Genomic DNA, 23,865 nt, shown 5'->3' on the forward strand with positions numbered 1-23,865 from the left:
ACTGGCCACCAATGATATTACATCTGGTGGCATCAGAGGCAGAGCTTGTTAAGAGCTCATTTGCATCCCTTTCTTCCCAGGATTCTACTTAGCATGATCAATTAAAGTGTTGCTAAGGGAACACCATAGAAAGTTTTTGATAAAAAAAAGTACACATATTTTCCAAATAAAGTTTTTTTTTTTTTTTTTTTATGTTGAAACGACACCTTAAAGGGATTCTGTGACCAAAATTATCCCTCTAGAGCCAATTACATGTTATTGGAGGTCTCTTACAGCATTTCAGAACAATACCAGTGTGTAAATTATGACTGCTGTAGTTTTGCATAAAAAACGTTTTATATGTATGCAAATGAAATGTGAAAAGAGCCCAAGGGGCGGTCCTACCAGTCAGTGGAGCGCAGCCGCTCCCATTATGTGTGACCCCAGCACCTCCACTCTACCTCAAGTCCCCTCCTAGCTCCTCCGACGTCATTCTGATGCTGCACTGTAATCTTACACAAGCACGTTTACTTGTCACCTGAGCCCTCACGCGATCTCCCATCCATGCGCTGGCATCAGCCTCATAGGAAGAACTGTGCATGCGTCATTTAATGTTTTAAAGCTGGTGTATGTGCAGTTAAAGCTGGCCTGTAGATCATGAACACTTGTAGGCTGCTGAAGCTGGAGTCTTAGCTGGTCCCATAAATGCTTTATTGCCAATGAACCTGGTGACTGGGCATGCCAGAGAAGTGCTGCAATCTGGTAGAGACATTCCTGGGAAACCTGCACATAATGCTGAGCTATTAGTGTCCCTCGTATCACTACTAGGGGTGACCAACTGTCGTATGTGATGGCTCCCCAGATCATAACACCAGCAGTTGGGGCAGTGTATCACTCCCCAGCAAAAGAAGGACTGAAGCTCTTACCACAAGGCTTCCATACTGGAACTCAACCTTCATTGGATTCCAATCAGAACTTGGATTTTTCACTAAAGATGATAAGGTTCCAGTCTTGCAGGTTTTTCATTCATGACACCACAGGACAAACAAAGGAGACATGGCTGGCTGGCAATTCCAGGACAAGTAACAGATGCCAAGACACCAAATTTCCTTCTGCTAAGCACCTGGAAATTATCTGGGTGGTGTATGGGTGGTTGACAATGAAACTGTGGGAGCTGCTCACGTTTGTCAATGGATCACACAATCCACAGTACTGGTGGTTGCCAAATGGGCAGGGCTGGTTTTAGACAAAATGTGGCCCTGGGCAAAATCAAAAGAGAGGGCCCACATCTTGTAATAATGTACTAAAATCACAGTCCGACGTCCGACATCCCATCAATCAGCTGTTTGAAGAGACGGCGCATGCTGTTCACTGCTGCTGTCCCATAGACATACAGCAGCAGAGCAGGAAGAGAGAAGGGAGATGGCACGTGCGCACAGCGCACGCTGTCTCCTCAAGCCGCTGATCGTCAGGAGTGTGTCAGACCCCCGCCGATCTAATATTGATGACTTATCCTAAGGATAGGTCATCAATGTGAAAAAACCCAGAGAACCTCTTAAAGCTACCCCCAATACTGTGCCTGTTCTGCTCCCCCCTATGTCCACAAACACTATACTATACACCCAGACTGCGCTCATTAGTAATGGTGCCCCCAATAGTGATAATACTCCCCAAGATAGCCCCCCCATTAATAGCAATGCCCTCCATATTGCGTCAAATAATAATAACGCCCCTACAGTACTCTAGTAGAAATAATATAACCATAATGCTCCCAGTGGCTCTAATGTTCCTCTGTAGTGCCCCCCACTAGTTCCAATATATAATGCTCCCCCCCATAGTGCCAATATATATATAATCTTCCACCGTAGTGCAGTATGTATATAATGCTCCTCTATTCCTCCCCAGTAGTTCCAGGTATATATAATGATCTCCTTCCCCCCCATCCCTGGTGCCCCCAGCAGTGTGGATATTTTGTATGAAAAAAAAAAACAGCCTCCCTCCCATCCCCCCGCCGCTGTCTGTGATGCAGACCACAGTTTTATCTGTGGCTTGTGTCACTGCGTCCTGATACATGTGGTCCCAATGACATCACCACTCCTGCTCCGGGTCTCAAGTGATCACGTCATCATGCGAGACCCAGAGCAGGAGGTTGCAGTTACGTCATTTCGGCTGCTTGCTGTGTTCTAACGCCTCAAAGGCTTGAGGCCTAGCGTCCTGAGGCTTGTGAAGTTGGACCGCCATGAGTGCGCCCCCCCCCCTTTATGGGTAGTGAAGTGGCGCCCTAGGCGGAAAACTACCCTCCACATCCATCGTCCTGGCCCTAATTCAGAGCACATTACTGCAGGAGGTATAACAGGAGAGGACTATAACTCCCAGCATGTCTAAGCCATTATTATTTAATATCAGAGCACATTACAGTGGGACATATAAGAGGATGGGACTACAGCTCCCAACATGTCTAAGCCGTTATTATGTAATATCAGAGTACATTACAAGAGGAGGTATAAGAAAAGACTACAATTCCCAGCATGTCCAAGCAGTTATTATGTAATATCAGAGTACATTATAAGAGGAGGTATACAACTCCCAGCATATCCAAGGTGTTGTAATGTACCCTGATCTTATCTAATAATGGCCTGGAGATGCTGAGAGTTGTAGCCTCTTCTTTTATGCCTCCTCTTGTAATGTACTCTGATATGATATAACAAGCTGGACATGCTGGGAGTTTTAGTCCTTTCCTCATACCTCCTCTTGTAATGTACTCTGATATTACATAACAAGCTGGACATGCTGGGAGTTGTAGTTCTCTCCTCATACCTCCTCTTGTAATGTACTCTGATATTACATAACAGGAGGTATAAGAGGAGACTCCCAGCATTTCCCTGGCATTTACATTGAATCCATACTTCTTCACATGAATGGCTGGTCTTCTTCTTCATTACTTTACTGCACTGCTGAGCTCAGTCTCCTGTTCTGGTTACATGATGGTGAGGTCATCACAGGTCCTTCATCCCCTCTTCTCTGCTGAGCTCCGCCTCCTGCATCTGACATTATTGCAGGTCCTGTCAGCATTGTGGTAATGATTTCTCTTATATGTGAGGGAGGGGACCTTACACTGCATTGTAAAGTGCAGCTGTTCAGCTGTCCGCCCGTTTGCTTCCTCAGACATTCAGCTGAACAGCAGCACTGAAGCAGGTGGTCCCTTAGATGAGGGGGTCCCTGGGCAATCACCCAGTTTTCCCCCCTTAACACCGCCCTGCAAATGGGCATGCCCTCATGTAACTACTGCTCCCAACACAGCTCGGTCAGAACGGCATAGATGACAGACAATTTGTTGAAAGGCCCATCCTGCTTCTCTCAGTCCAATGATGCACCCCCTCCCAAAGGATGTCCACTGAGCAGAATGTCTTGGAGAGCATCATCGTGGCATGTCTAGCAGTCGGCAATCTGTCTCCTTTTTATAGGGCAGCAGGGGAAACACTTTTACGTCCTCTTGTGGTTAGATCCAGTGTTTAATCAGACCACACCTATAGCTATTTACATATGTGTCTGAGACATAACTGTATACCGAGTTATGTAGCAATCTGACATTTCTGTTGGGTGCCTTATTTTTTGTCAATAACTGCATATAACCAATTAACCACACTTTTTCCAATCTATTTCTTCTATTTAATTTTGTTCTATTTGAATGATAATGATTATAGGGGAAGCCATTTTGTCTGAGCTGCCACAACAGCAGTCCAAAGTTTTTGCTTTACAGCAGATACTTGGACATAATCCAGTGTTTATGTATTCTTAAAAAGTCAGAAAATTGTCTATTGTCTTATCAGGCCAGCGGCCGGCCATACACTTAAGATAGATGATAGATGTTAGCCAAATGCTTGATCAGCCGACAGTTTTCACATCCCATCCCCAATACACATGCATGCTTGAATTGGCCAAGCAAGACTCTGATCTATCTCCGTAGAAAAAAGGGGGGAGGGGGGTTGTTCCTGCTAGACTGTCAGCAACTTATGTCCCTGAGAACAAACTGATCAAGAAGTTGAAATCCAGCATGCCCAGTTCTTGTCTAACCCCGACATCTGCCATCAGTGTTGGGTCAGGAGGTCCCAAATCAGCATGTTTAACCTAAAGACATCCTATGGCCAAGTTAAGGGAGTTTGTTCATAAGCATGCTTTGTGATACATGCAGAGGTCATTTTGCTGTCCCATCACCTATTCTCAATATTGTGATCCTGTATCATCCAGCTCTATCTTTATAACAGAGGTGCTCCATGTCATTGTTATCCTGTCTGTGATGATAATGAATTGATTGTTGAGAAATTCTACAAAACAAGAAGTGTCAGCCCAGGGTGACGCTCAGCGGTCAATGTGAAAACTGCTAAATGTGTTTTCAATATAACTACATTAAATTAAGTGGTAACCACTAGAGCATTACGAACAAGGAACAGGATGTTGATAGTAGTAAGGTGAGCTGGACTGGCCCATTCTGTTCAGGATTCCACCAGCAGATGTCATTGTCCAAGCAATAAATGCATCTACGGTATGTTTCTCACCAATTCTGCTATGCTATGATAATATAAAAACTAATTTTGTTGTTTCAAAATTGCTGCTTAAATTTCCATGAAAGAAAGAAGCCTCCTACAGAAATTGATTACCTATATGCTCCTATTTACTACCGTAGTATTCGTACGGTAAATGATGTTCAGCCTTATTTTGCAGTTCTGAGTCAAAAAGGACTAACTGTAATAAGGTCTACATTCTACCTGATACTTGTATTTTCAGATCAAATATTCCATTCCGTTTACAAGATGTGAAGCCCGACATTACCAAAGATATAAAATCACAATGCAATAGTAATTAAGATTTACTGAGATCAAAGATCCAGAGGAGCGAGGGCTACTTTATGTTCAAGGAAAGTCTAATCCTGTTCTAGCAGAAATGGCAGCCACCACACAGAAAGGGATTGAAATACAGCTCATGGACTTATTTAACGAATTGTATTCAGAATTCATTCACGGGCAAAGATTGAATTGATTCTCTTGCAACATATTCTATGTAATTATCTATTAATGAACAGGATGATGGTCTGTCTGTATCACCGTATTTAAGGACAGAGCTACAGGAAGTCCCTTTGTTTAGGTTGCCCTATGTAGGACAAGCTGAAAATATGAAAAAGAACTACTGTGTAGCAAAAATAGAGATTTTATTGCAACAGGAGGCTCACATTGTGCATTAACTTTCTTTACTACTCCCATAGCAGCAAGAATAACTATTACAACAGGTGAAAGGTACTAAATATGTAAATGAGGAAGTCCAGGTAGCCAATCAGTGATCTTCCTAGTGTATAACAGATGATGACAACGTAGACTCTGCCTCTTTCTTGCTGCTCCCATCTAAGAAGAGATATGTATTAATAATTTTGTCTTTTTCTTAATTATTATTTGTATTTTCGATGCATAAACTGTAATAATTGCTGTTATATATCAGGTTGCCATTCTGTATTGCACTTCACCTGGAGAGTTGCGTGTTACCCAGTCAGACACCGTGACCGAAGCCTCCGCTTTTATTTTGTCAATGGTGGTCACTTCTCCCCCTTTTCCCCTGACTTCCGACACGTTTTACCAGGCTATTATTGCCTTCTTTCTCCCTCAACTTACCTCCTTTCCCTCTCCAGTCCCCAGACGCCATCTTCTCTCTTTCAGCGCCGAAGTCTCATGTATCGCGAGACTTCGGGCGCTCCGTGTCATGGTTTGACTCTCTCTGTGACAATGGCCACACCCATCTGCCTCCCAGCCAAGCTCTTGAACTAATCTCTGCTTACCTCATTTGCATAGCCAATCAGAGGGGGTTTTACAATTTACCAATTGAAAGAGGTGTTCCAACTGTCATTATAAATATATGTGATGCATTCAATAAAGATTTTTTGTCAGTTTGAACTCACATACAGCCTGACTGGTGTTAGTTCTGTGAGAATTAAAACGACACGAGCGGTCGTTTGAGGCCGGATCATCAACGGCGGAGCCAGCAGATATTGTGGTCACATCAGGGAGTGCCATGAGAGCAGAATAGAGCGAGCAGGGGCTCGTTACATTGGTGGCAGCGGTGGGATTGGCTCTCCAGTTACTGGGACACTCCAGATCACAACTAGGAATGACCAGCTATGCAGCCTGCAGGAGAGACATGCTGAAAGATTTACTTGAGAGCCGAGGAGGGATCGCTGGGACAAAGAACAAGGCTACCTTCATCAGTGAGTTAGCTGAGATGGATCAGAAGGATGGTGATGCTGGACCTCGGTCTGTGGAAGCCTTGTTTCAGCAACGAGTAAGAGAACGGTTGGCATTATATGATGCCAACCCATCCGAGACCGCCATACAGAATGCCATCAGAGACATCCAGCTGCAGGATGAGCGGCAAGAGAAAGAACTAGAGCGACAAGAGAGAGAATTGGAGCGACAACATGAGTGGAGAATGGCGGAAATACGGCGATCAGAGACAGCAACTAGAGATACAGCACCTGTCCGTAAGTTGCCCTTTCCCGCATTCAAATTATTTAAGGAAGGAGAGGAGGAAATAGAAGAGTTCCTCCAGGACTTTGAGAGACTGTGCCAGATACATAAAGTGCCGTCCCAAGATCGGGTCGCTTTACTGGCGAGTAACCTAACTGGCAAAGCTGCGGATGCGTATCGGGCCATGGAGGATGAGGACGCCATGGATTATGACCGGGTAAAAGAAGCCCTGCTAGCCCGATTTGCCATTACCCCTGAAGCCAGCCGGATTAAGTTTTGAGAATCCCGGAAACAAGGCAACCTAACCTACGTGGAGTGGGCACATCGTCTGCAGCGGAACCTCAAGGGCTGGTTCCAGGGAAGCCATGCTCATACCATAGAGGACATCACCCAGCTAGTTCTCTTAGAGCAGTTCTTTGACCACACCCCTCCGATAGTACGGGATTGGGTGCGAGATAAGCGGCCACAGACGGTACAGCAAGCAGCTACTTTGGCCGATGAATATCTGGACTCTCGGAGATCCATTGGAGGCCAGCGCTATCCACTACCGCGGCCCAGTGTACCGACCTCGAGCCCAACTCCAGTATCTCAGTGGGCTGCCTCTAGACCCTTAGCCCAATCAAAATCTTCTACCGGGCCTAAGTGCTATACATGTAATCAAACGGGTCATCTGCAGCGTTATTGCCCTAACCGATCCCCAAGGTACAAAGAGACTGCCCAGTTATCCAGGTCGGCGAATTATTGCCTCCAGAACGAGGCCAACCCGGTAGATGTTCAGGAAGAGTTTGGTGAGTTGTTTGAGGCGGATCCCTTCCAGGCCGCAGCTGAAGATAATCGGCAGCACCATCGTCAGGCGGTATGGGTTAATGGACAGCCAGCCCAGGGACTTCGTGATTCCGGGGCTACGATTACCCTTATTCAGCCTCACATGGTTCCTCAGTCGGCCCGAACCGGCCAGACTGTGGCAGTCAGGGTAGCAGGGGGCAAGGTGCTGCGCTTATACACCAACAGAGTTCACCTGGATTGGGGCTCAGGGAAGCGACAAGTGAGAGTAGGGATACTCCGTGAGTTACCCGCAGAAGTACTTTTGGGGAACGACTTGGGGCATTTGACTTCTTCATTTGCACCAGAGACCGCCATAGCCGTGACCACCCAACAGCAAAGCCACCTACAAGGCAACTCCACTCCTATGGGGACCCAGGTAAGACCAAATCCTCCCACGTTACCCCGACTTGACAACCCCATGTCCTGGGATTCTCCTTCCGACGTTAGGCAAGAAACCCGGAGAGACCCTACTTTAGCGTGCTATCGGGACAGGGCGGGCAAGGATCCAGGGGGGTTAGAGGAAGACAGAATAGAGTGGGAGGGAGGGCTTCTTTATCGTTACACTGAAGGGGTGGGCAACGGGAAATGCGAGAGCCCCCACAAACAGCTAGTCGTACCCCAGAAGTACAGACAGGAGCTATTGAGGCTGGCTCACGACATCCCCTTGGCCGGACATTTAGGGATAGCTAAGACCCGGAGTCGGTTGTCTCGTGCTTTCTTCTGGCCTAGGTTACATGCAGAGGTACGAGAATACTGCCGGACCTGTGAGACTTGCCAGAGAGTAGGAAAGGCGGGGGATCATCCAAAAGCCTCTCTGCACCCCATGCCGATAATTAGGGAACCCTTTAGCCGGATAGCAGTAGACATTATTGGCCCACTGGCCCGCCCCAGTGCTACTGGGAAGAAGTATATTCTTACAGTGGTGGATTACGCCACCCGCTACCCGGAAGCTATTCCCCTATCCAATATCCAGGCTGACACGGTAGCTGATGCCTTACTGCAGGTGTTTACTAGGGTAGGATTTCCCCAGGAGATATTGTCTGATCAAGGAAATCAGTTCACCGCTGAGCTGACCCAGCAGCTCTGGCGCCTCTGTGGTATTAAAACCCTCCAGAGTGCACCCTACCACCCCCAAACGAACGGGCTGTGCGAGAGATTTAACGGGACCCTAAAACAGCTACTTCGGGCCTTCGTGGAGAGTAGGAAGGATTGGGGAAAATATCTTCCCCGCCTACTGTTCGCATACAGGGAGGTACCTCAAGAGTCCACAGGGTTTTCACCATTTGAGCTGTTGTATGGGCGAAAGGTTAGGGGACCCTTAGACTTAGTGAGGGCCCAGTGGGAAGGGGGAGAGGATCCTGAAGGCCTCCCCATCCTTAGTTACGTCTTGGAACTCAGGGATCGACTGCGGGAACTTACCGAGCTAGTCCATGAGAATATGCAATCAGCCCAGAGTCAGCAGAAGGTTTGGTATGATCGATCTGCTCGGAATCGCACTTTTTGTGTCGGACAGAAGGTCCTAGTACTAAAACCCTTGAAGCAAAATAAATTACAGGCCTCCTGGCAGGGCCCCTATCAGGTGGTAAAACAGCTGTGCGACACCACCTACGTGGTCGCCAGCTGTGCAGACACAAGAATTAAGAGGACATTCCACATCAATTTGATGAAGGCCTATCACGAGAGGGCTGAGGCAGTAGCCGCCATATGCGCTCCTGCCACCGGGGACTCTGAATACCTGCCGATGCTGGAGCTTCCTGCAATCAGTAATCATTCTGGGGGGGTGGAAGATGTTCAGTTAGGAGATGGGTTAGGACCCCAGGAACAAGAACAGGTCAGGGAATTACTCCAGGACCGGAAAGAGATGTTCTCAACACTCCCTGGATACACTCACTTGGCAGTGCACAAGGTGGAGACCCTCGGGCAGAAGCCCCTGAGACAATCAGCCTATAGGATTCCTGGAGCTGTGCAAGAAGGGATGAGAGCAGAGATTAGGGAGATGCTTGAGTTAGGGGTGATCAAACCATCAGCAAGCCCCTGGGCTTCCCCTGTAGTATTAGTCCCAAATCGGGATGGCACGACCCGATTTTGTGTGGACTAAAGGCGACTGAATGACTGTACTGTGACAGATGCCTACCCCATGCCCCGAGTGGACGAATTGTTGGACAAAATAGCTCAGGGACATTATCTGACGACTATTGACCTGTGTAAGGGTTACTGGCAGATTCCCCTGGAGGCGGCCGCCATTCCAAAGTCGGCCTTCATCACCCCGTTTGGCCTTTACCAGTTCCGGGTAATGCCATTCGGGATGAAAAATGCTCCGGCTACCTTCCAACGAATGATAGATCAACTCCTCGGTGGTCTGCAGGATTTTGCATGCGCATATCTTGATGACATCGCAATCTATAGCCAGACATGGGAGGAGCATCTCAGACACCTGGGCATAGTGCTAGACAGAATCAGAGTTGCAGGCCTGACCCTGAAGCCAGACAAATGTAATATCGGGATGTCTGAGGTACAATATTTGGGACATAGAGTGGGATGTGGGAAGCAGAGGCCGAAGCCTGCAAAAATCGAGGCCATCCTAAACTGGCCAGTTCCCAGAACCAAGGCCCAGGTACTTGCATTTTTAGGGACAGCCGGTACTACAGAAAGTTTGTACCTCACTATAGTGACATAGCCAAACCACTGACGGACCTGACCAAAAAGAATCTCCCTAGACAGGTCCTGTGGTCCCCGGAGTGCGAAACAGTTTTTCAACAGTTGAAAACCACCCTAACACAAGCTCCCATACTGACGGCACCCGATCCTAACAAACGCTTTGTCGTACATACAGACGCCTCCATGTTCGGACTGGAAGCCGTACTAAGTCAAGTTGGCGACGATGGGAAGGAGCACCCGGTGGCGCATCTCAGCCGCAAGTTGTTACCCCGTGAAGTTGGATATGCTGCCGTGGAAAAATAATGTTTGGCTTTAGTCTGGGCTTTAAAGAAATTGCAGCCCTACGTCTATGGACGCTCTTTTACCGTCATGACGGACCACAATCCCTTGATATGGCTAAACCGGGTGGCGGGAGAGAATGGCCGATTACTAAGGTGGAGCCTGGCTTTGCAACCCTACAATTTCACCATACAATATCGGCCAGGGCCTCAAAACGGGAATGCGGATGGATTGTCACGGCAAACGGACCTGGAATCTTAAGACTACTTTTCCAACATCCTCGAGTTGATCCGGTGAGGGTCCCACTGTGGCTGTTGGACTGTTTCCCGGGAGGGGGGGGGGGTAATGTCATGGTTTGACTCTCTCTGTGACAATGGCCACACCCATCTGCCTCCCAGCCAAGCTCTTGAACTAATCTCTGCTTACCTCATTTGCATAGCCAATCAGAGGGGGTTTTACAATTTTTCCAATTGAAAGAGGTGTTCCAACTGTCATTATAAATATATGTGATGCATTCAATAAAGATTTTTTGTCAGTTTGAACTCACATACAGCCTGACTGGTGTTAGTTCTGTGAGAATTAAAACGATACGAGCGGTCGTTTGAGGCCGTATCATCAACGGCAGAACCAGCAGATATTGTGATCACATCAGGGAGTACCATGAGAGCAGAATAGAGCGAGCAGGGGCTCGTTACACTCCGCTCTACTCAAGCTGTGAGGTGATTGCGCGCGCTTTTCAAATTACCTCAGCGCATCTATTCACCTCACAGAACTCCACTACGTCTCGACAGTTCTACACATCTACAAAACATTAAATATATATCTTTATATATATCTTCTTCTTCTGCCTAATTGTAAGTATTCCCTGTATATCTACATTTACATGCACACAGTTATTTTATACTTATCTGTATGTATTTTATATACTGATAGTGTATATTACTTAAATGCGCGTATTTGTGTATGTATATGTGTAAAACACTTTTTTCTTCTATACCACATTCATTTAATTTTCCCATTTTTCTCTTCTATTCATACTCATATATTTAGCAACATGAATCCTTCTGAAGAACAACCTAATCCCCAATCTATTCAATCCATACCCATTGGTTATGAAGTATTAATTACGGATTCTATCCAGCAAATGGTGGATCAATCCGTCTCTAAATCAGTATCCGTAGTGATACAGTCAGCCATGGAATCTATTCAAGACTCCATTTCTAGATCCCTTTCCTTGGTAGTAAACCAAAGGTCACCTCAAAATCACCCTTCTACTCCAACTGACAACTTCCTTTCAGCGGAAGATTCCATTACGGAGCTAGCCAAAGGATTTAAAAAGATCAGGCAAATCTGCCAAGAAAAGAAGGTTTACAGACGACCCAAAATCCCACACCCTGGGAAAGGGTCAAGATGCCAATGAACGCCCATATAAAATAGGCGGTAATGATAATGGTGGCGAAAATCCCCACAAAAGACCCTCCACCTGGGAGGAGACTACCAATATCCGGGCTATGACAGCCAGTAAGAGGGCTAAGATCATCTCTTACAAAGAAATATCTTCCACCTCCTCATCAGATGACTCTGATTCCGTTTTGGAAGATGAATTACCATTTTACTATGAAAACGACTATCCTGAGAATCCTGAGGACTCTTCTTCAACTAGCCAACTCCCAGAATCCATACTCAGTCAAGGTATCCCCTTTTTCAACCCTGACCAGATAAAACACCCTAGATCCGGAGAGTGGGTTCCCCAACCTCAAATTTCAAAATTTTTAACTCATTGGGTCAATAAATCCCTGGATAGATCCTCCAAAAACAAACTTAAAGCGGAATGTCCAAGACCTACTCTACCCCACAAAAAATCCCAAACTCCAGAATTAGACCCCATCATTTTTAAATATCTAAATAAAACAGGAAAAAATCCCAAAAGAGGTCTGGACAGATCATTTAAACTATGTCAGGATAAACTTTTAGACCTATTAGGACCCCTCACTAAAATACTGGATTTGTCTGAATAAGCTGTTACTACAGGTCAACCAGTAGACATGTCAGTCCAAAGGGCCATCTGTTTCTTTGGAAACATTAATTCTGCCCTTAGTGCGGAGAGAAAACGTAATGTCCTAATGAAATTGGACCCACAACTTACTCATCTGGCCAATTCAGACCCTGATGCGTCTGCTGAAGGTCTCCTCTTCGGAGACTCCCTCATTAAAGAGATAGGAAAATTCGTCTGAGTATTTTCCTCCCTCGATAAAGCCAAAACATCCTTGAAAAAAGTAGGTCAGCCAAAAAAATTTGGCAGGGCTGGGAAAGGTAGGGGCCGCTTTCCCAGCCGAACTTCACAGTTCAGACAAACTCAGCAGGCTTTCTTCCAATCAGACAGACCTACCTTTACACCATTCACTACACCATTTTTCCCTACCAGAGGATGTCCATGGAGAATGGAGGCCATCAAGGTTTCCCTAGATCCAGACCATCATCAGGTAAGCTTTTTTATCCCAAACTATCCCCACATTCCTCTAGGGGGAAGACTGAAACATTTTTTCCAAACATGGTCCTCTCTAACCTCAGATTCATGGATCCTGAATACCATCTCAGGCTATCAGATAGATTTCCAATCCCCCCCGTCACAGAACCACATCCCTCAACCAATACATTTCTCCACTCTAGATCAAAACCTCATAGAGTTAGAGATACAGGATCTTTTCTACAAGAAAGCTATCATCCAAGTACCACCTCTATCTCTGGGTTTCATCAGCAACATTTTTCTAGTAAAAAAGAAAGATGGGGGTCACAGACCTGTCTAAAAATTTAAAAACCCTCAACGATTTTGTGACTTATCATCACTTCAAAATGGAAGGAATCCACCTTCTCAGGGACCTCTTACTCCCTCAAGACTGGCTAATAAAAATAGATCTAAAAGATGCCTATCTCAACGTACCCATACACCCTTCCCATCAACCTTTCCTACAATTTTTCTGGAACAACCAGAAATGGCAATTCACTTGCCTTCCATTTGGTCTATCATCAGCCCCTTGGTGCTTCACCAAATTAATGAAACCAGTGATCTCATCCCTAAGATCCCGAGGTGTACGTTTAATCATATATTTAGACGATATTTAATTATGGCACAATCACTCTCACTAATCCTTATTCATTCACAATGGACCATTTCTCTTCTAACCAATCTTGGTTTTCTAATCAAATACAAAAAGTCCGTCCTATCCCCATCCAGGGAAATATAGGGTTTCAATATCAATACCGTCGCCGCTCTATTGAGTCTCCCTACCAAAAAACTCTCTCTGATTCGAAAAGAAATCTGTTCAGTATTAAATAAACATCTAGTATCACTTCGGACCATTGCACGGATTGTGGCCCTCTTATCGGCCTCCATACAAGCCATCTTCCCCGCCCCATTACACTACAGTGCCCTCCAACGCCTAAAAACACAACATTTACGGGAAGGTCTACAATATTCAAACAAAGTTCCCCTATCTCCAGAAGCCAAAGAAGAACTTCTTTGGTGGCTTCAACATATGCAGATCTGGAATGGGAAAATTATATTCAATTCCTTACCAGACCTGGTACTAGAATCAGACGCCAGCCGATCGGGATGGGGTGCTCGTTGCGGTCCTTATTCCACAGGAGGAAAATGGTCAGAATCAGAATCTGGTCTACATATCAATTGTCTGGAACTACTAGCCGCCTTTTTCGCCATGAAAAGTTTTGCGAAAGACAAATCACACTGCTGCATCCTACTACGTATGGACATTATCGCAGCAGTTCACTACATCAACCGTTTAGGCGGCACCACCTCCAAGATTCTAACCGACATTGCCAAAGATTTTTGGCATTTCTGTCTGGACAGGGATATCACCCTAAAAGCAGAATATCTCCCAGGTTTGATAAATTCAGTTGCCGACTGGAATTCCCGATACCTTTCGGATTCCAGCGATTGGCATTTAAACCCTTTCATCTTTCAGCTGATCAACAAACTATGGGGTCCCCTCCTCATAGATCTATTCGCATCACGACTGAACACCCAAATACCCACCTTCTTAAGCTGGCGTCCGGATCCAGACGCTTTAGCTCTATATGCTCTTCGCCAAATTAGGCCACAAAAACGTCTCTACGCTTTTCCCCCCTTCGCATTAATCCCCAGAGTTCTACTTCAGACAATTGCACAGGGATCCACACTAGTGATCATCACTCCATGGAGGCCGTCTCAAGCATGGTTTCCCACACTGCTCAGTTTGACGATAGATATCCCGAGAATTCTCCCTTCTCCCCAGGATCTCCTCCGAGACCCTTCGGGACACCTCCATCCTCTGATCCTATCAGGACACCTAATATTAATAGCTTGACTGATTTCAGGCAATCAACAATCGATCTCGGCCTTTCACAATCTACTATCGATATCCTCTCTGACGCATGGGCCCCAGGTACCAAAAAGGCTTATAGATCAGCCTGGAAAATTTGGCTTCATTGGTGCACTCAACAGAATTTGGATCCCATTCACACACCTATTACCCACATATTAAACTTTCTTTCTGAATCCTTTGATATGGGGAAAGCTTATAGGACCATAAACCTTTACCGTTCCGCAATATCATCAGAACATGCCCCTGTTAACTCCATTCCTGTTGGCAAACACCCAATGGTCTGCAGACTTATGAAAGGCATTCATTTTAGAAAACCCCTTAAACCTAGATACCATTCCACTTGGGACGTTACCTGCCTTCTAAATCTTTTTTCTAATTGGGAAGACAACGAATATCTTTCACTAAAATTACTCTCATTTAAAATCACGACCCTTTTATGTCTCATCTCCATCAAAAGAGTTTCAGACGTCAGAGCCTTGGACATTTCTCACAGATCCTTCACCCCTAACGGAGTAACCTTCCAAATCACCAGAAGAACCAAAACCAACCTACATATGGTCTTCTACCCAGCTTTCCCTTCTAATGATAAACTATGCGTTGTCCGCTGTTTAAAAACATACAAATCCATGACCCAATCTCTACGCACTCCTCAATCTTCCCAACTTCTTATTTCATTTCGTAAACCACATCTTCCAGTATCCTCCCCTACATTAGCCAGATGGATTAAATTTACCATGCAAATGGCAGGGATTAATACATCAATTTTTGGTCCTCATTCAATCCGAGAAGCAGTTTCCACTAAAGCCTTCCAAAAAGGAGTTTCTCTCTCTGATATTCTGAAGGCCACGGACTGGTCTTCAGAATCCACTTTTAAAACATTTTATTTCAAACCTGACACTCATATATCTATGTCCATCCTATAAATTATAATTACGGCATTTTTATACACATTTAGCTTTAAACTTGCACAATGAGAGCCTCCTGTTGCAATAAAATTGGAGATTTTCCTAGCTATTGTAACGGAAAATATAGATTTTATTGAAGACAGGAGGCGAACATTGTCCCCCTTATTAACCCAACCCTGATTGTACATATATATTTTCTGTCTCCATAGCATACTAGAATATCTTCAACTCTTCAATCGTCCATCCATCTTCAAACGTTCCTGTTATTCCCAATTTATATCATCTAGATCTACTTTGCATTCCTTTTATTGCCAAGATCCGGTTAATTCAAGCTACTTCATCTCGAGTCACCATCAAGAAAAAGGCAGAGTCTACGTTGTCATCATCTGTTATACACTAGGAAGATCACGGATTGGCTACCTGGACTTCCTCATTTACATATTTAGTACCTGTTTGAAAAAAAAACTCTTTCACCTGTTGTAATAGTTATTCTTGCTGCTATGGGAGTAGTAAAGAAAGTTAATGCACAATGTTCGCCTCCTGTCTTCAATAAAATCTATATTTTCCGTTACAATAGCTAGGAAAATCTCCAATTTACTGTAGATGCAGCATACTCAAGTTAGGTTTAGAAATGTTCCTGGGTGTTGTAGTGCAATAGACACTAACCTGAGACGGCTGACTCTCTGCAAGGGCAGGTGATGATGAGAAATGTTCGTGACGCCAGTGCCAATTAAACGGTGGCACGCCGTTTGCTGATAGCAGCAATAACTGAGGAACCACGTGATGTTAAAGCAGAACTCAAACTTTAGTAGTCATCATATAGGGACATTAACTGAAACGCAGTTCCTTTGCAGACAGTTGATTTTCAATACAGTTGATGCAGGCAATATATGTATAGCAAGGTGACTTCAGAGTGTTAAACACAGGACTTGCAGTACAGGCAGCTTGCACTCTATTCCTGACTGATCCTGGAACATAGAAAATCTTCTCCAAGGCCCAATACCCTAGCTCTGGCGTATATCCTTGGTTTTATCTTTATCAAGTACCTCCTCTGTTGTCTTGAGTACCTCTTGCTTTTCTGAGCTTTGCCTCTGTCTCTCTCTCAGCTTCCTCAGGCTCTTTAATTGAGGTGTTCCTGCTTCTGCATAGGTGAACTCAGGAGGGGAACCTTCTCTTTGAATCTGGAACCCCGTTACAGGGACTGAAATTCCCTCTCCTGGTCTGCAGGCTTCCGGCCTGGACTTGACTCTGACATAGTCTAAACTCCAACTGCTGTAGACTGGCTTTAGACTAGACTGACTTTAGACTGACTCTCCTTTCCCTGACTGGGCCTTATATAACCTAGGGCTCCCTAGCTCCCTCTAGTGACTAAGAGCTGGAATGACACCCCTAGCAGGCCTGTACATGCAAGTTTCACAGTAACAGGGAAATACATAGCATTACAGTTTATAAAGATGACTTATACCAACTTCCCCATAAATAAGGGGGGGGGACGACAGCACACAAGTGACCCTTCTGTAGTGACGGGCATTACAGTCCCCGTACACTACATACCCCACTGCTTTAAGCTGAGTACGACCTCGTACTCCATCAGGGCCCGCCCAACTGGAATTTTCACCTGAAATAGAAAAAGAGACATGCAGGCATACATATATGTAATTCATCTGCATTTACATTCAACTCAGGTCCAATTGGCAAAGGTGAAGGTTGGTGACAAGGGGCGTCGTTCTCTTCTTCTCAGGATAGTGAATGGAACTGGGGCGCTGACCTGGCACAGCGTGACATTAATAACCAGGATAGTCCATGACAATGAATAAGTCCATAATAGAACAGCAAAATAGATAAAACAGTATAAAAGTTCTTGGAGGCTCAAAGAACAAACATGAGTCCGTACCCAGGTTATTTTCCTATTAAATCACAGAGGCTCTCGTGCGGTGGAGTCCATCTCTGGGCACATTTCCTTTAAAAAGAGTAAGAATCTCAGAGGCTCAGGTTCTTTTGAGTCTGTCTCCGGGCACGGTTCCTTAGTATCAAGTTGCACAATATAAAACAAGTGCTGTAATACCCCTGATCAACCTGAAAAGGGGGGTAAGGGTAAAAGGTGCAACAAAGGAACAGGCACAACTTGGCGTGGGATAGCAAAAGCAGGCAGGAGATCCTGGAAACAAACTTGGCTTTGTTGACCTTGTGATTTCAGTGGTTAACACCTACCACTGAGCCGTGGATGAACTGGCAGCAGCAACAAAGAACCAGAAAACATAGGACTCCTGTCCTGGAAGGGTTAAGCTTTCAACATCATCATTTCTAACAAAATAAATCAAAGGCCTAGCAGGCTGATTCACAGTGGCATGTCATAATTACCCGGCTCTGCTGGCAAGTACGGCCTGTAGTAGTCCTCTACAGGAGGATGTGCCCACATAACGGTGTCAGGGGGCAGCTGCAAGGTAAAGGGGCCCCTAATAGGTATTGGCCCCATGGGCCTAGGGGTAAACCCTCGGGTGGACCGTACCGGTCCCGGCATACTGATTGTGGGTGGTGCTGCATTGGGTACCGCCGCCGCAAGCGGTCCGGTGGGCTCTGTGCAGCAGTTCACAGCAATAGCGGGTCCTCTTTGGGGCCGCAACGGAGCGGTGGTGACAGAAGGTGGTCTACGGGTGGTGACAGGCACCCTTACCTCGTCCTTCTTTGGCGGCGTCCGGATCCTGGCGGTCGCGATCTTGCGCAGCTCCCGCAACTTCTCTTCCAGCCGGACAATCTGGTGACCGATGCTCTCCGTGTCGGAGTCGCTGTCGTCTGCTGGCGCCGCCGGCGCAGGTACAGTCAACGATGGCTCGGACTCGGCCTCTGCAGGTTCTGGTGACGCATCGGGTCTCCGACCCTTCCGGATGTTCTCCAAGGTAACCCGAAGTCCTTTCAAGTTCTCCAGGTCCTGTATGGTCTTCTCCCGACGAGGCAGCTCGGGGGAAGGATAAGGGCTCACCCATTTTTCCAGCACGGTTGGCTGCCAGAAGACATTAGGCCCAATGAAGGAGCCCCGCTCTTGGAAGGCGTGATGGGCCGGCTCTGGAGAGCGTTCAGGTTCCCGCTCGCAGCCAGAGTAGTCTTCTTCTGCCTCCCAGTCCTCAGGTTCTCGCTTGGGACGGGTCACGGCAGTTGCATAAGGGCCTCTCAGGCTCTCGGCAGGGGTGAACTCCACTTCCTCTCCCTCGCGGAGGCTGTGCTGATAGGAAGGGAGGTAGTCTCTCTTGACAGATCTTCTGTTAACATACAAGTCTCTGCCAGTTAGATAATCTTGGATGAACCCGTAGCCACGGGTTTTGTCAAAGGACACCACCAACCCCTTTCTCCTTTCCAGGCGGGGTTGGGTGTCGGTGTGTCGTTCATGGATAGTCTTGGTCAATTCCTCATAATAGATTTTAGTCTTTGTATTCCGCTTTATAGCGGCCTCCCGGATCTCTGCCATTAGTGAAGACCACTTGAAAGAGGGCTGAAAGAAGTCTCTCCAGGAGCCATTGCAGGGCTCTGGCTCTTTCTCCCGCGGCGGGCAGGCGGGTCTCTCCGGTCCCGGAGAGTAGGCCGGCGGAGCCTCCTCTGGCTCTACACCAATATCAGTCATCTTTGGTATTTCAGGCGTGGACGTTGCAGCAAAGCGGTGCTCACTCTCCAACATGCTCGATCCTTCTCTGGAGAGCGATAGGGTGGCGCCAATAAGATCAGCCAGCTCCTCCCATTGCACTGGGAGGCCGCCCCCCAGGTATTCCAGTATGGGGAAGGCGGAGTCCATGGTGGCCGACATGCAAATGTCCAGATAAGCAGTGGCGCCTGACCTTGAACTCCTTCCCGCTATTTCCTCAGAAAGGCGCCAATTTTTCCCGCTTTTTCGGGATGAAGATGACGCAGCAGCTATTTCAGTAGCCTCACCGGCCATCTTTGGTAGAAACGCTGTCTATTCACTGACAGCAAGCAGGATGGTAAAAAGTCCATAAAACCACACTCCGGTGTGGCGATTTTCTTCCTCTTGATAGCGCAACACTGCACAGCGCTTTTTGGAGGTTTTTGGGACACTTTGGGTATGTTTTTCAGTCCACAAAGTCCACTTTAATAAAACAGGCAATATGTCACTTTGGTCACAGGGCAACTGTATAAGGCACAAAGTTCACGCTTCTTGCACTAGAAAGCGTGCGTATCCTGTTCGTGACGCCAAAAGAGAGGTGCAGCGTACTGAAGTTAGGTGTAGAAATGTTCCTGGGTGTTGTAGTGCAATTGTGACACTAACCTGAGACAGCTGACTCTCTGCAAGGGCAGGTGATGATAAGTAATGTTCGCGACGCCAGTGCCAATTAAACGGTGGCACGCCGTTTGCTGATAGCAGGAATAACTGAGGAACCACGTGATGTTAAAGCAGAACTCAAACTTTAGTAGTCATCATATAGGGACATTAACTGAAACGCAGTTCCTTTGCAGACAGTTGATTTTCAATACAGTTGATGCAGGCAATATATGTATAGCAAGGTGACTTCAGAGTGTTAAACACAGGACTTGCAGTACAGGCAGCCTGCACTCTATTCCTGACTGATCCTGGAACATAGAAAATCTTCTCCAAGGCCCAATACCCTAGCTCTGGCGTATATCCTTGTTTTTATCTTTATCAAGTACCTCCTCTGTTGTCTTGAGTACCTCTTGCTTTTCTGAGCTTTGCCTCTGTCTCTCTCTCAGCTTCCTCAGGCTCTTTAATTGAGGTGTTCCTGCTTCTGCATAGGTGAACTCAGGAGGGGAACCTTCTCTTTGAATCTGGAACCCCGTTACAGGGACTGCAATTCCCTCTCCTGGTCTGCAGGCTTCCGGCCTGGACTTGACTCTGACATAGTCTAAACTCCAACTGCTGTAGACTGGCTTTAGACTAGACTGACTTTAGACTGACTCTCCTTTCCCTGACTGGGCCTTATATAACCTAGGGCTCCCTAGCTCCCTCTAGTGACTAAGAGCTGGAATGACACCTCTAGCAGGCCTGTACATGCAAGTTTCACAGTAACAGGGAAATACATAGCATTACAGTTTATAAAGATGACTTATACCAACTTCCCCATAAATAAGGGGGGGGACGACAGCACACAAGTGACCCTTCTGTAGTGACGGGCATTACAGTCCCCGTACACTACATAGATACAAAAAACTGAAACATTTAGATAAAAATCTTGCATTGCCAGTTACTCATCAATAAGGTTCCCTTCACACCGCATTATAGCCACTGTATGTCTATAGCACTGTAGACGTACAGTGGCATATGGTGCTCATAGGACACCATAATAAAAAAAATTAAAACACATCCAATGTAAGGGTGAACAAATTTATTTAAAATTTGATTGGTACCCAGATCAATTTGACAGGAATCGAAGTTGCTGCAATTGCCCTGAAAGTTGGTATATAACACCCTCTAGCCTCCTAGGACTCAGATTCTTTAGGAAAATATGTTGTCTGTTTTTGTTAGTTTTTTATGAATTTTTGCTCCCCCCTCCAGCTCTTGAACTCAATGTGACACTAACATATATATGGGTAAATGCATGTTTGACGGTGTTAACAAGCAGCATGTTTAAAACCATACCACGCCGTCGCATGTGTTATCACAAAGCTTCCAAAAATTGTCCCTTATCAGGGCAGATGGTGGTTAAACACACAGTGTTATGGGCTGGTGAGCAGTGTGGGCTGGTGAATGGATGCCCACATAATCAGTATCAAACAGTAGTTGGCTGAAGTAGCATCGATATCAGAGTGGTTGCTGCCCCCTAGGGTTCAAAATGAGATCTTACTGGAAGATGTGTGCACACTGCAATAACAGACCTCCCAAGTGTCTCTCTTTTGAAGGGACAGTCCCTCTTTTTGCCCCAAGTCCCTCTTTGCTCCTTAAATGTCCCTCTTTTTGATCTAAGGGATAGATTTGCATTATTACATTCACAAATTTGACCCACAAAGTGTTTATCTGGTTCCTCTCGGTATATTTGTGCCCATATTGTATATTGTTTCATTATTTGATGCAGTTGGGATTTTAGAAATTTCTATATTTAGATAATTTTTGCACCATTTTGTAAGAGAAAACTATTGAAGTGCATAAATATACTAGAAAAATGGATCTTTCACAAAAACTGTAAATGTCCCTCTTTGACCATCCAAAATGTTGGGAGGTATGGAACAACGCTACGGAGGACTGCAGATATCACGCATCATGCTGGTTAGCCGAGCCTCAGCCAATCAGCAGTAGGCTTATTTTCTGTACCATTACCCAGCTCATGTGTGGAGAGGAGAACCGGTCCATGAGCCTCAGCCAATCAGCAGTAGGCTTGCTTGCTGCACTTGGACAAGAAGACAGCTGCAGTCTTGCTACAGAGAAGGAGGCTCCTGAACCAGTCCCTGCAAGATATCATACTGGTGGCTGATACACCAGTAGAGTTGAGCAGACACCTGGATGTTTGGGTTCGGCAGGTTCGGCCGAACTTGAAAAAAAAGTTCGGGTTTGGGACCCGAACTTGACCCGAACTTGACCCCGAACCCGAACCCCATTGAAGTCAATGGGGATCCGAACGTTTGGGCACTAAAATGCCTCTAAAATAGTCCTGGAAAGGGCTAGAGGGCTGCAAAAGGCATCAAAATGTGCTTAAGAGCATGGCAACTGTTCTGCAAACAAATGTGGATAGGGAAATGACTTAAAATAACATAAAATACAGAAAATTTAAAAATAACAATCTGGATCTAGGAGTAGGAGGTTGAGCAGGCGGTGGATGGGTGGATGTGGCGGTGTAGGTTGACGTGGCGGTGTAGGTGGAAGCGGACATATAACAAAATAAAACAAAGAATAAGTGCACTTGAGTACAAGAATGGATGGTTGAGGCTGGTATAAATGTCTATTCTGCACAAGGTACGGACAAGTCCTGTGGGATCCATGCCTGGTCCATTTTAATAAACATAAGCTTGTCCACATTGGCTGCGGCCTGTGATAATGCTCTCTGCCGTGCTAAACACACGTTCACACTATACACTGGCTGCAGGGCAGGTCAGCACCTCCAAGGCTGACAAAGCTTTTCCACATTTGGGCCATGCTAACCCTGCCTTCTCAGGTGCTGGTGGTGCCCCAGCTGCGTTGGCGACCTCTTCCTCCTCCTCTGCCTTCGCCTTGTGCTTCCACTGTGCCCCCGCTGTCAGGTGGGAATGCCATCAGCAGCGTGCGCTTGTAGTCGCGCATCTTCATTCACGGCAAAAGGGGGTTCTTGTCACCCAGCAATAGAACAGAGGATTTTGAGAGATTTAGGCCCCTGTCACCCAGGCACAGCAGGGGTTCATTCACGGCAAAAGGGGTTCATGTCACCCAGCAATAGAACAGAGGATTTTGAGAGATTTAGGCCCCTGTCACCCAGGCACAGCAGGGGTTCATTCATAGCAAGAGGGGGATCATGCCACCCAGCAATACAACAGAGCATTTTGAGAGATTTAGGCCCCTGTCACCCAGGCAGAGCAGGGGTTCATTCACGGCAAAAGGGGGTTCATGTCACCCAGCAATAGAACAGAGGATTTTGAGAGATTTAGGCCCCTGTCACCCAGGCACAGCAGGGGTTCATTCACGGCAAAAGGGGTTCATGTCACCCAGCAATAGAACAGAGGATTTTGAGAGATTTAGGTCCCTGTCACCCAGGCACAGCAGGGGTTCATTCATAGCAAGAGGGGGATCATGCCACCCAGCAATACAACAGAGCATTTTGAGAGATTTAGGCCCCTGTCACCCAGGCAGAGCAGGGGTTCATTCACGGCAAAAGGGGGTTCATGTCACCCAGCAATAGAACAGAGGATTTTGAGAGATTTAGGCCCCTGTCACCCAGGCACAGCAGGGGTTTATTCACAGCAAAAGGGGTTCATGTCACCCAGCAATAGAACAGAGGATTTTGAGAGATTTAGGCCCCTGTCACCCAGTCATAGCAGGGGTTCATTCATGGCAAAAGGGGGTTCATGTCACCCAGCAATAGAACAGAGGATTTTGAGAGATTTAGGCCCCTGTCACCCAGGCATATGCAAGAGATGTCAAAAATAGGCACCCCATAAGAATAAACTAATATCTATATAATTTCTAGATTCAACAATCCACAAGTATGACTGTATTATATTAAATTCATGACATTGCTATTAACCACCAGTAGATGGCAGCAGAGCGAAAGCTTGAATAGCAGAGCTACAAACGGCAAAGGGGAACTGAATAACGCAGATCTTGGTTTATGGGAGGACAGGATTTACTGCTACATTTCCTGTATCTCCATACTGAAGGTCATATGTTTGTTCATTCCAAGT

Source organism: Bufo bufo, chromosome 1, assembly GCF_905171765.1.
Source record: "Bufo bufo chromosome 1, aBufBuf1.1, whole genome shotgun sequence".
Classification (NCBI taxonomy): Eukaryota; Metazoa; Chordata; class Amphibia; order Anura; family Bufonidae; genus Bufo; species Bufo bufo.